At 42.2% G+C, this 12,547-nt stretch overlaps 1 long non-coding RNA gene across 2 annotated transcripts in view; it reads left to right on the top strand.

Annotated features, from left to right (window-relative positions):
- Nucleotides 1–12,547, top strand: part of LOC148379177 (uncharacterized) — a 123,178-nt gene that overhangs the window by 101,545 nt on the left and 9,086 nt on the right. The window contains exon 7 of one of the 2 annotated variants that reach the window (XR_015855321.1): nucleotides 9,314–9,911. The exons of the other annotated variant lie outside the window; for it this stretch is intronic. This is a non-coding gene — a long non-coding RNA (uncharacterized LOC148379177). Of the gene's footprint in view, nucleotides 1–9,313; nucleotides 9,912–12,547 lie in introns of those variants that run through there. 2 annotated transcript variants of the gene reach the window in all.

Raw genomic sequence — 12,547 nt, 5'->3', positions numbered from 1 at the left:
CTTACACTTATACTTATGCTTATGCTTATACTTTCACATATACTTATATTTATACTTATATACTTTTAAACGTATATATACTTATATACATATACTTATACTTACATGTACTCATACATACACTTATACTTACACTTATACTTACACTTATACTTACATGTACTCATACATACACTTATACTTACACTTATACTTACACTTATACTTACACTTATACTTATGCTTATACTTACAATTATACTTGTACTTATATATGTTTAAATGTATATACTTATATACATATACTTATATACTTATACATATACTGATACATACTATATGCTTATATACTTAGAGACTACAAGAGATACTTATATATACTTAAGCATATAGTACATACACTTACACTCATACTTATACACTCATACTCATGCATATACGTACTTATATAGATCTGCCAAACGATGAAGTTGAAGACCTCCACCTCCCAGTCGGAGGAGATTGATTAAATGAATACGGCATCGATGGTTTTCTTCAAGTGCCGCAAAGTACGAGCAATCGTTCCAAACTTGGTTAATTACATAACACGCCGTTTTGCAGGTGTTATGATCGGCGCTGTGCATCGCAAGCTCCCTCAGGAGTCGCAAACCACCTGGAAATTGCGGTAAAGAGTTTAATTGTAGAATTGAGAACACCGGGAGGTAGAAATCCTTCCTCTGGAGAGCTTCTTCTTTGTTCCTGACGGTGGGAGAGATAACAATTCCTCCCACCGTTAACTACCTGCCTGCCTGCTCACCGACCGGGTTTTGTTGTGTTTTGTTATTGCTAATAGGCCTAATTGGCCGTAACCCAGGCACCGGGAGAAAGCGGGAGGAGGCTAATGAAACTTCTTTCTGCCTTCCTTTCCTACTCTGAGAATTCCACAGAGGGACGAAAAAATAGGAAGGCGGGGTCTGCACCTCTTTGCTCGTGCAAACAAGGGAAAGGTGAAGGAAAAAAACCTCCACGCTGGATAATGTTTATGGATGACGATCTTTAAAGGCCTGAGCAGCACTTTGATACTAAAAAGGATCCCTGGCTTATCTATAGAACGCTTGATGTTTCATTGATGTGGCGTTTTTAACCGCCACACTTGCGTTCTGATCCCCCCCACTACGGCGTATCATCGGGGTCGAGTCAATGCGTTATTTATCAGCGCTGCTTTTCTATTTGATCTCGCAATTAAAACCATAACGGTGCTTGCTGGTCAAGTGATTCTGTCCAGAATGGAATGGTTCATGAAGACATATGGATTGTGTGTTAAGTCAGTGGGCATATTGTGTGTGTGTGTGTTGGAGAGGGACCTGAAGGAACAACGCTAGGACAATCTGTTGCCCCTATGGTGACAGACGATGCTCCCACTACCGCTTTGTATAGACTTGTCGACTACATACACACACACGTTTGCGTGTGCGACTATGGATTTATTATAAAGGTTTCCGAGAAACTCTCATTTAATACCAACGGAATATAGTTTGTAAATATTACCGCTCAAAGCCGTGCTGTGAGGATTTATTGTGTGTGAAATAATTAGAAGACCCTCACTTATATATTGCCAGAAAGGATATAATTGAATAGTAGGTTTTATAATTAATAAGAGTCTAAGCAAAACCTACATAATAGGCAACATTCAATGCTAAACCTTTACAAATAGACCAAAAGGCGCTTTTATTTTTGCTACTTTGTTTGCTTCAGGGACGACAGGCCAAATCTTTTGGAGTCTTACTCATAATGTATTTATAGTGGATCCTTGGGATAAACTTGCCCTTTTGTTACTGAGCACTTAAGAAGCGATTTGTGATGTGTACGCGTAACAAAAGTAGGCGGGGGGAAGAGGAGGGGGGGTGAGTATATACGCAAGTGTGTATTTAGAGCATTTGTTTCTCCAACGCAAACAAAAATCTTACATGGCGGCCTTATCTATTGAAGCCATCAGCTCCTCAGCACCCACGCGTCTGTAAACAAGCCACCTACTGTGTCGCGCATAAATACGGAGACCGAGCACCCGGCGACACCAACAAGTTTCGTGTCGGAACATATTCCAAAAGTGTTGGAACGGGGAAATGTGGAGCTTTGCAGAGCCGTGTCAACAACCTCCGTGCAGGATGTAGATAACCTTAGCTATTCATCTGCTAGCGTACGTAAAAAAGACCTAGGTTGTGACCCGTTGGAATTGTCACAATAAAGAATAAACCCGTGTTGAGTGACTTGAAGTTCTACCCTGACCCAGGACTCAAACTTTTTTATGTGAGCAAGCTCTGGGGCTCAATGACCCCAATACAGTAGCCCAGTTTCACTCCGCTTTGACGTATCAAGTGGACAGGGGTTCCATTCGGACTCTTTGGTCTGGTTTCCTGGACGAGTAAAACCCAGATGTCCGAGCAGATAACGCCAATGTACGTTGAGGGCTGCGTGTCCTGGCATGAGGTCACGACTCGTATCTGGCACGGTATTGTTCCGAAGCTATGTTGTCCCGAGTCCAGATGGTATATAGGTCTTTCTTGTCTGTCCTCCACTGAGGACATTAGCCATATGTTCCCAACTACACGGCCATAACTCACACCTCGTGACATCAAATCACGTTAAGAATATATCGTGAGAATGTTTTTGTCGTCAATGTGTTTTTTGATCTCAGCTGTCTGTCGCTCTCTCCATAGACTTTCACTAAACAATTCCCAAATCCACCATATGTCATTTTCCCGGGTAGTCTTGCAAGTTCAACCTCACAACTACTTTAAATAAAGACGACTCAATCAGACGGAATACTGACCGCGTTGTCATGGGAACAGAATCAGACCCCGCGTTTGACCTTGTAAACAAAAGGTTACAACGAACAAGAGACGGCGGTCCGCCATCAGCTGCGGAGTTTGGAAAACGGCGTGTGTGCGAGTAACAGAAATAGCAGCTGACCTACAAGAGTCCCTCGAGAGATGCCTTCGCTGTGCCGTAGATACCCATCGGAGGGAGAAAAAAATCCTGTTAGAAGAAAAACAAGGGCGATTCAGTTGTACTTCACACTCTGGGAAATAGATTGGCTGACAATAAGTGTGACCTACACACAGACGTGCTCCAGAAGATCCGGAGAGGGGGAAAGCAACTGGTGGCCTGACAAGCAAATGATGGAGTAGCTAAAGAATGGAACGTTGTTTTGGTTTAAATGGTTGTTGAGTGAATCCGAACGATAATCGGCATTGTATTTTTCTGACTCGTTTCTGCCCATTGAGGATAATCGTGTTTGCAAATTAGAGGAGATACTGTATCCACATCAGAGGATCTCATTGGCAGACCAATTTTGTCTTTCTGCCACTACCGGCTGCTAACCAGCTTCCGACCCAAAACCACGAAAAAAAACAATTTATTACTCTTTTAAAAAAAGGTCACTGTTTTCCCTGGCTCAGCGCCTCGCCCTGTGTTTATTGTTTTTTTTGTTTTTGCATAAGTAAATGGCAAATTTGTGCCGCATAAATATGGATTAGCAATTAATAATGACGGTGGCTTGTGAGGGGACGCCAGGTGCATGCTGGCAGGCGGACTGGCTGGCTGGTGGACCCATTGAGCTGGACGGGTGGATTTATGCCACTCTTCCAACAATGGCCACTTGAGCTAGTCGGGTTAGCATAGGCTAGTCCGGCGCGTAGAATATGTAAAAATCAATAAATGTGGACATTTTTAAAATGATCGATTAACACTCGGAAGTATTATCTAATAGTCGTGGGATCTAGTTACACTAACGCGATCAATAATCCGGCACGCTAATTAGTCAGAACTAAGCGTAGTCGCCCACCGGCAAGGCGCCAAATCTCCAAATATTGACCGGTGAAAGCGAATGAAAACATTTATCCTCAGTTAATCTTTTCGAACAACAAAACCAGCAAGGGATATCTTAAAAAAAATATTGTGCAAGAGCGGCAGCGGGCTGTGTTTGTGCGTCCGTCTGTGTACGTGTGTGTGTGTCTTGTCCGTCTGGCGTGGTGAGAGCAGGCTGGCTCCCCTGTAGAGCACAATCACTCTGCTTGGCTAAACACAATCACACAACCTTAAACCCGACTCACATCGTCCCAGTGAGAGCTTCCAGGGTGTGTGTGTTTGTGTGTGTGTTTGTGTGTCGGACAAAAGGCGGTCCCATCTGTTCCATTGTCACAGGGTCTTTAAAAGGGATCAGATAAACATGACATTTGGGATGAGGGCGCAAGCTCACATTATAAACGATGACATCAGACCTGTGTGTGTGTGTGTGTGAGTCAGGTAATTCTCACATTTGGATCGACACAAAATCATCATTCGGATTTTCACCCGACCTTCTTCCGATATTAAACTATTTTTGTAGTATTGATAAATCCATTATGAGTTTAAATAGCCTCAGTTTGTGTGTTTATAAGTTGCATAACTTGTTTTTCTCGACATGATCAAACTGGATACGAAGCCCCCGTGCGCAAGGATTAGCGGCCCATTGGCCTAATCAGAGACGGTAATCAGAGCATTCTCTATCATGACAACAATCAGGGAGCGAGAGAAAGACACACACGCACACACACACGCACACATCTGCCTATTAAGCTCACTTCTAATGCCGTGATAGTGATGAAACATCTGGTGGCGCGGGGCTCAATTTTAATGAAGAAGAGAGATTGGGACAGATGCAGATGGCAAACCTATAGTCATTATCTGTTTCCGAGAACAGAAGGGAGTTCGCTAGCAAGTTCAAAGCGCTTTCAACGTTTCTATTGTAGCATTGTTGAAGTAATTGTGAATCAGGAGAGAATTTGACTTGATTGCGCAATCAGCGGTGGTTAGGGCGAGACGCTAAAAAAAAAAGTCAAGGCTTGAGTTTCGCAGAATTAGCATTTTATCAAAACAAATTGAATAGCAAAAAGATATAACGATAAACTTCGCTGGGCATTTTGTCACAATCCCCACCAAAGCTAACACACACACACAAATCTTGTTTTTGGGAAAAGTGAGCCCCGCTGTTAAGTCTTCAAGCATATGTGCACTTCCTGTCTGGTTGTGTGTCGTGTGTGAGACAAAGAGACCGGCAAAACTATCGCTGTGGAATAAAAGAGTCATTGTTCACCAAGGTGGTCCCAATTGGACCTTCTGTCCCACCCCTAAAATGTACAACACACACACACTACGGCTGAAATATACACAATGCTTGTCGGCTGCCTAACGGACACATAATACACACTTCCGTAAGCATAATAACGGCTTTGTGTTTCAGGGTGGCAGTTGCACGGAGGTAAATATTTGGGCGTTGGATATAAACTGTGTAAATTACACACACACACGCATTCCAGCTACTTCCTGTCGGGTGATGATGTTTAGTCTTCCCTCGCCGCAAATCTGATTGGTGCATTTGATCTCTTCCTCACTTCCTGTTTTGCATCCGCCTCCTTCTGGGGGTGATATAGTTAGCCCACGTGGAGGGGGACATCATTCACTAGTTTCCCAAACAGCTGATTCATCCCAATAGTCTGAATCATGTTTTGTTTTTTTTAAGAGAAACCTAAACAAGACCAAAACAAAAAAAATTCCAAAGTGATTACTTGGTGAGAACACCAGGAAAAACACAATTTGTAGCAAAGTGGAAAGCTAAAATGGGTCATTTGTCACAAAGGGTGCCATTGAAAACCAAAAGCAAATTTTATTAACGTGCCTCTTCTAAGAAGAGCCACTAAGAACATTGCAGAAAATACCAATTGTCTTGTGACCCTCATTCTCTGAACACAGAAAACAGCACACAGGCTGAAAAAAAACTTTGTTAAAGCCTCAAAGAGAACCTTTAGTGCTTGCCCAGTCCAATATTTTCTCAATTAACAAAGAAGGTACTGAACGATCATCTCTCCAGCTATAGTAGGCCTTCAAACAGGGGCGGAGCTAAAAGGTGCCCAGGGGGTGGCTAGAGAATATTTGTTTCTTCCAGTCAACATAACTTTTTACACCACAGCAAAACAAAAAGTTTATTATTCCACAAATCAAGTGATGGGCTCTGACCACCATACCTGTTGAACGTTTTCCCTTGAGCACCGCAATCATCAGACAGCTATGACAGGGAGGCGAAAACAGAGGAGGACGAATAAAAAAAAAAAAAAAAACACACACTCTTGTGTTATATTTGACAGGTTCAAGTACAACAAGCGGTATCTCCTCATGTCTACAACCACACAAAAACAGGCTCGCTGATGTCTCTATTCACTTAAACTGTCACACTCACACCCCCTCGAGAGACCTTACTTCCTCTGCCAGTCAGCCAAATTATAGCTCTCTCGCTTTCAACGTCCTGAGAGAGAGAGAGATATCTCGTAAGTTGTCACCCCCCCTACCTCTTCTTTGAAACGTAAACTATTTCCGTCGCCTTCATGTACATCGAATGAGAGAAATCAAAAGTTTGATATAAATCAATTTCTGGTCCACATAACCTTGACCCGATTCATTTTTCTAATCAGCTTTCTCACGGGCATTCACACACATGCCAGTAGATTTAGTACATTATCATATCCCGGAGTGGAACAAGAGCAATAATTCTATCTAGCATGCTAACAAATGCTATTTAAAGGAGATTAATTCCACAAGAGGATTATCCCCCAACGTTACATATAATAGGGAAAGGGAGGATGGGCTTGGTGGTTAGTGGGTGGTGGACAATATTTGATCTCGCAAACATCTCCATAATCCCAGGTGGAACACATGTTGGTGTTTCAAAAGACTCGTGTGTTGCAGTTTGCAATTTCCTCGCTTATTTTTCACATCTCGCTTAATTAAAAAGTTCTACTTATTGACACGTTTGGGTACCAAATCAACTCTAATGGAAATCCATTCAAATATATTTAAATAGTATTCCTCTGAAAGAAAGTCGGGTTGCGCTGGGTTACTGTCCATACAAACTGGAAAAACAAAATAAAATGATCAAGCGTGTAGAATTAGACGTCACCAAAGCCGGTAGAGATTTTTAATCATTAATGGATCCATGGTCACAGCAAACACACAATTCCAAAGACTCAATGAATGGATTCTATTGAACCAACTTTTCTTTGTTTATGGATTGGTGTGCATGAATAAAAAAAAAAAAGCTTCTAAAATAAACATCTTAGCGCATCTGAAAAAGTGGCACCTGAATAGTGCATTGAATGCATTACGCAAATGACACCTTCGTGGGAACACAGAGCGTGCAAGCTAATCATTGTCATTACAGCTGTTGGGAGAAAGTGTTTCCAAACAGGCAATCACAGCTCATCTCAATAATTAAGGGAAGACGTCGTTCCTCCTGTCAAGAACACAAAATCTGATCCTGTGTGTGTGCACACCGGTTGCTTTTATTGTGAAACAGCTAGACTGAAGACAAACTGACAAAACATTCCAAGCAGAAAGAAAACGTGTGCACACAACAACCTGTCAGGAGCTAAAATGCCTCTAATTTTTCTGTCATCTGCCAAAAAGCGCTCCTCCAAGACATTAGCGATGGAGGGAGGAAGTGCACAACCAGAAAGAAAGACATCACCCCCCCCCCCCGGAGTCGCCCTTCTGGCAGCGGAGAGAGCAAAAGTATAAGTGTAAGTGTCAAAGGAGGCAGACTAATAAGCACTTAACAAGTGGCTCTGTCTCTCTCGGACCAAATCTCCGATGCTCTCACTGCCTGGAGGGTTCTCGTTGAAGGGGGACACTGTTTAGACCACAGGTGTCAAACTCAAGACCCCGGGGGCCAGATACGGCCCGCCACGTCATTTTATGTGACAAATTGTGCATCAAATTCGTGTGTCATTACTAGAATTGCAAATTGTCTTCTCTTTTAATATATATTTTTTAAATATTTGACCAGTTTTTACTCGTCTGATTTGAAAATGACTTATTTGCAAAAAAAATGTTGACACCTCTGGTGTAGGTTAGAGGTCGCGTTCACTTAGCTGTCAGAGTAGAGTTTTTAAAAAAAAAAAATGTAAGTGTGCGTCAATTTGGCGTGGAGAGAAATAATAACTTTGGCTAATTTGCACTTAGCATAGCTAGCGTGCATCTGGAAGGCCGCAGTAGGACAGCGCATGCCGACAATTTACAAACGTAAATTAAATGTTCAGCATATCTCGTCATGTTTCCGCAACTTTTCGAAAATGCAGCAAATAGAAATCTCTTTGAGTTGTTAAGAAAAAAAAATAGACAAGGAGAAAATTGTTTCAGGCTGCCAAAAGCCTTCCGGCAATGTTAATGGACTTGCAGGAATTTCTGGCAAGTACTGGTAATACATGTGATGACAATATCCCATATTCTTCATTGTTTGGACCGTGAAGGAGGTAGCACGAGAAAAGGAAAGGAACTCGTCCAAGACTGGCATGTGGGGATTTTTCTCTTCTTTTTTTTTTAGCTTTTTGGCCATGATTCTAAAATTTATATTTAGCATGAAAACAACACTGCACATTCTTTAGCTCGTGAATGTAGACAGCATGACTAATCATACTAAACGAGTTAATTCTGGTACAAATCACCTAAAAAAAAAAAAAAACACTGGACCAGAAGATTATTTTAATTTCTGGACGGTCTCAACCTCGATCCATCTAGCTAGCTAGCTAGTGGGGACACCTGGAGGACCTTGAAGCTAACTCATACAAATCCACAAGCACAACTACCTGTAAGACACTAAAAGTAGAAGTGAGCCATTTGTTAAAGCAGCTTTCGTTTCCTGAAGCGGTTTATTTGAACATATTTGTTTCCTTTTCTAAACGATCATAAGCTCCTATAGCGTTTAAAAAAAACGACTTGCAGAATCGGCACTTTTCCAGCAACCGCCCGGGGATGAGAAACACGGAAAGATTAGGCTGAAAGTCTTCATTTGAAAAGATTACCGAAACGCTGTTGTGACGATTTGGGATATTATTCCGCCATTTTTTAGGTGTGTGCAGAAGACGTGACAGCTGTCAGTCATTTCGAGACAAACATGTCAATTAGGAGCCGAGCAGCGGATTGTCGCGTTTACTCCCCGCGGCCAATGTCAGCACGCCACTTAAGATACGACAAATACGTCCTGACAAAGGCGCAAAATATTCACACGCATATAGCAACACCCACAAATCTTTTATTACTGTACTTTATCTGTTACTTTTTTCCAACAGATGAAAAAAAATGTCTATTTTTAGTTATGTTTTTTGTTTGCTCGTCAGTTCACTAGCTAGCCAGCTAGCTAACGCTAAACAACATGCTACATGCCACCAGATATTTTTTTATTATGTCAAGTCGTGAAACAAATATTGTATATAAGTAACAGTGAAAATATATCATTACTATTTAATTCATTTACTTCTTTTTTTAGTACTTGAGTGCAGATAGCGAGAACTAAAAGTAAAGAGTGGAAGGTAAACATGGAGGACGCTAGTTTCGATCCCGCCGTGAAACACGCTGGGCCGCATCATCAAAACCTCACAGATCACACAGCGAAGAGACAAAAGAGCAACGGCAGAAGAATTAAAGAGGACGCAGGCAACAGAAGGGAAGGGTCACCATAACAATAAAACAGAGGAACGGCGAGAGAACAAGCGATGGCTGGAGACAAAGCGATGCGTTTGTTGTGTGTCGTATTCATTATAAAAGTGCCCTGACTGTCTTGGCGTCCTATCAGGTGGCATCAAAACCCGCGTTCGATCTGGCAGGGGGAAAACTACAAAGTCGGCCCGGGGCCCGGCGGAAAGAAGCCTTTTTGATCGCGCTAATTAAAAGCCATTTTGTTTAAAACAAACAGTCTCAAGTCTAATTGGCTCTTTTCCATAAGAAAGAGAAGGATGTTGAAAGTGGAAGAACGCACGGAGGAGGGAAGAAAGCGTGTTTGTGCCCGGATCAGAGGGAAGCTGACGTTTTCCACGTTAACGCCGCCGAGGCCCGCTAGGAATAGCCGCTAACAATGTGAACATTCAATAAAGAGCCCCCGTAGAAGTCGTCAACCGTCGGAGACGACGCTCGAGGGACCGCAATCACAAATGCACGGACGAGTTAAACGGCCCCCTACTGGGCTATTATTCCCGCTTTCAACAGGACACATTATCGTGTCCACATTAAGTAAATGACTCTTTTTCTGTCCCTTCGTAGTCAACACGCGTTGAATATTTTATACGATTGGGAAATGTGAATAGACTGTCACCTTTTATGGAGCTCTCAATTCAACCATATTTAATTCGTACAACAGCCTTACTATTAACAGCCTGGCAAATGTCAGCGGAGAAAGCTTCTCAAAGAATGCAATTACCGTTTGCTTTGCGTTAATGCCGAAAAAAAAACAAAAAAAGAAACGGGGAAATTGGATAGTTCAGACTTCTAACTAGGAAAACAGAACACCTCATGTGAGAAACGAAACAAATGGCTCATTGTGGAGAGCTGTGCTTAAAGTAGCCGTGACTCAAACAGGGAAACGAATTGGCAGTTAAAAACTATCGCCGAATCTGAACTTTTCAAATCCCACAAAGCGAATCAACGATGACCAAATCGGAGCTTTTGAAAATACCCCGGTTAGCTAAGCGCAAGCTAGCAGGTGGGTGGATTTGTATATCGTATGCAATTTAAATGACAAAACAAGTGACGAAAAAGACAAATAGTCAGTTCATAAGTGAGTGTTTTGAAAAAAAAAAACTTTCTGAGTGGCAGACAGAGCAATTTACCGCGCGTATATAACAGACGCGTAGAACAGACGGCCTTTCTTGTCTGCGCCGCGACACAAACGTTCGCTTATCTATTTGATAATAGGAGTGCGCCGAGCGACGAGCTCCCCGACAATACCGAGTGGCGCCCGCAGTCAGGCTGACGTGAGATATAATCTGCTCCGACGACGACAAGAGGCGGGAAGAAAGCGGCGCGGCATCTTTATGTACGCGACGCAATTAGCGCTTGGATCCACAATGAAGCTGTCAGCAACAAAGCAAAGACAACAAGCTATTGTCAGGGATGATATCTCGGATAAAACACCGAGGGTTGGGGCGGAGAATGTGACACACAAAGTGAGTGAAAGTGGAGCTTAATGCGGATGAATTACAAGGTCGCTGAGAAATCTGTAGCGCACGTCGGAAAGAAACGTGACAATGCCGGAGAAAAGAAGACGATCTTTGGTAATTGAAACAAAATGGCCGCTTTGCGCAGCTTGTTGGATCGGGTCGTCAATCTTTTAACTTCACTCGGCAAATGAGTTCCTTTCCAACGAGAGGTCAGCCAAAGTTGAACTTTTTTTTTTCTTCAATGATTCCAACTGTACTTTTATTTGTTTACTGAAGCAAATCTGCCTTTGGAAATTAATCCCTCCCGGAAACTGTCCGTCTCGCCGCAAGACAATACATTAATTACACAATAAGTCCAAAAAAAACAACAGAGTAGACTCATGATGTATTATTAATCCAATTTCACGTGTACCCTTAATTTTTGTGGTTTTTTTTGGGGGGACGGCTAAAGAAAAAAAATCACACAACGCAGATTAATGAGGTAAACGTAATGATCTGAGATGATCAAAGACGATCGGTGTTAGGCAAAGTATAGTCACCAATTAGTAAAACAAGCATGGGGGGGGAAAGGGACTAAAATATGCATCACCGTTACTGATGAAAAGACAGGGTCAGAGAGAATGGACTCATTTCACAAATAAAACCACGTGGAGCCGAGTGTGTGTGTGTGTGTGTGTGTGTGTGTGTGTGTTCTCCGGAAAAGGGGGTTGTGTACAGGATTGGGGCGTTGTTTAGATTTCCCATGTGTCTATGAGTAGAGAATGAGTGGAGTCCCTCAAGAGCGCCACGAGAAGAGCTGGCTTTACTTTGATAACAATAATAAGGTAACCCTCTGGCTCACTCTTATATCGGCACAATCACCGTTTGAAGCTTATTATAAATTTGCAAAATTCGGAAAATGTTGCCCACGCCAATTTGAGTTCATTAGGGGAAGCTCAAGAGGTTAGCAAGTTTGACTTAGATGAAACTAATTTGCATAGTCATCTTTTTGCATCTAGTCACAAATCAAACATACAAAAAGTGCATCTAATTATAAAGCACACTCGATTTTTGAGGGGGAAAAAATCTTGCTGAGACGTTTTAATGGGATTGTGTAACTTTGCCACTCATGGCCGACTGCAAGCAATCATCTCGATATATCTCACTTGACAATGGCAGAGAATGTCGAGCTACGTACGACCCTGAAACCGCCGCGCCCCATATGTCGAATATAAATTATATGTTCCAGGTATGAAAGAATAGCATGACTATGTTCAGTCATTGGTATTATGATAAATCTGTGTTTTGGGTCCTTGGACCAAATCCTGAGGCCAATATCTTTCTCACTGACACTCAGATTTTAGACGGTCTAAGCTAGATGGAGCAAAGCAGCCCCATATTAAAACAAAGGCTAGCTTGTCTCGCCGAGGACTATCAACATTTGTTTGGGACTTTGTTTACTTCTTGTACAAGATCAACACCACTTTTTTTTTGTCAGCTGAGCCCTACAAAAGAAGCCTCATAAATTGCATCGGGGAGAATATATTTGAAGGACTGACAGATGTCTCCTCCTATCTGACTCATACCTG

The sequence above is a fragment of the Syngnathus floridae genome, chromosome 22 (genome assembly GCF_059516105.1).
Source record: "Syngnathus floridae isolate MCC-2025c chromosome 22, RoL_Sflo_1.0, whole genome shotgun sequence".
Classification (NCBI taxonomy): Eukaryota; Metazoa; Chordata; class Actinopteri; order Syngnathiformes; family Syngnathidae; genus Syngnathus; species Syngnathus floridae.
This window is presented reverse-complemented; position numbering and strand designations above follow the sequence as displayed.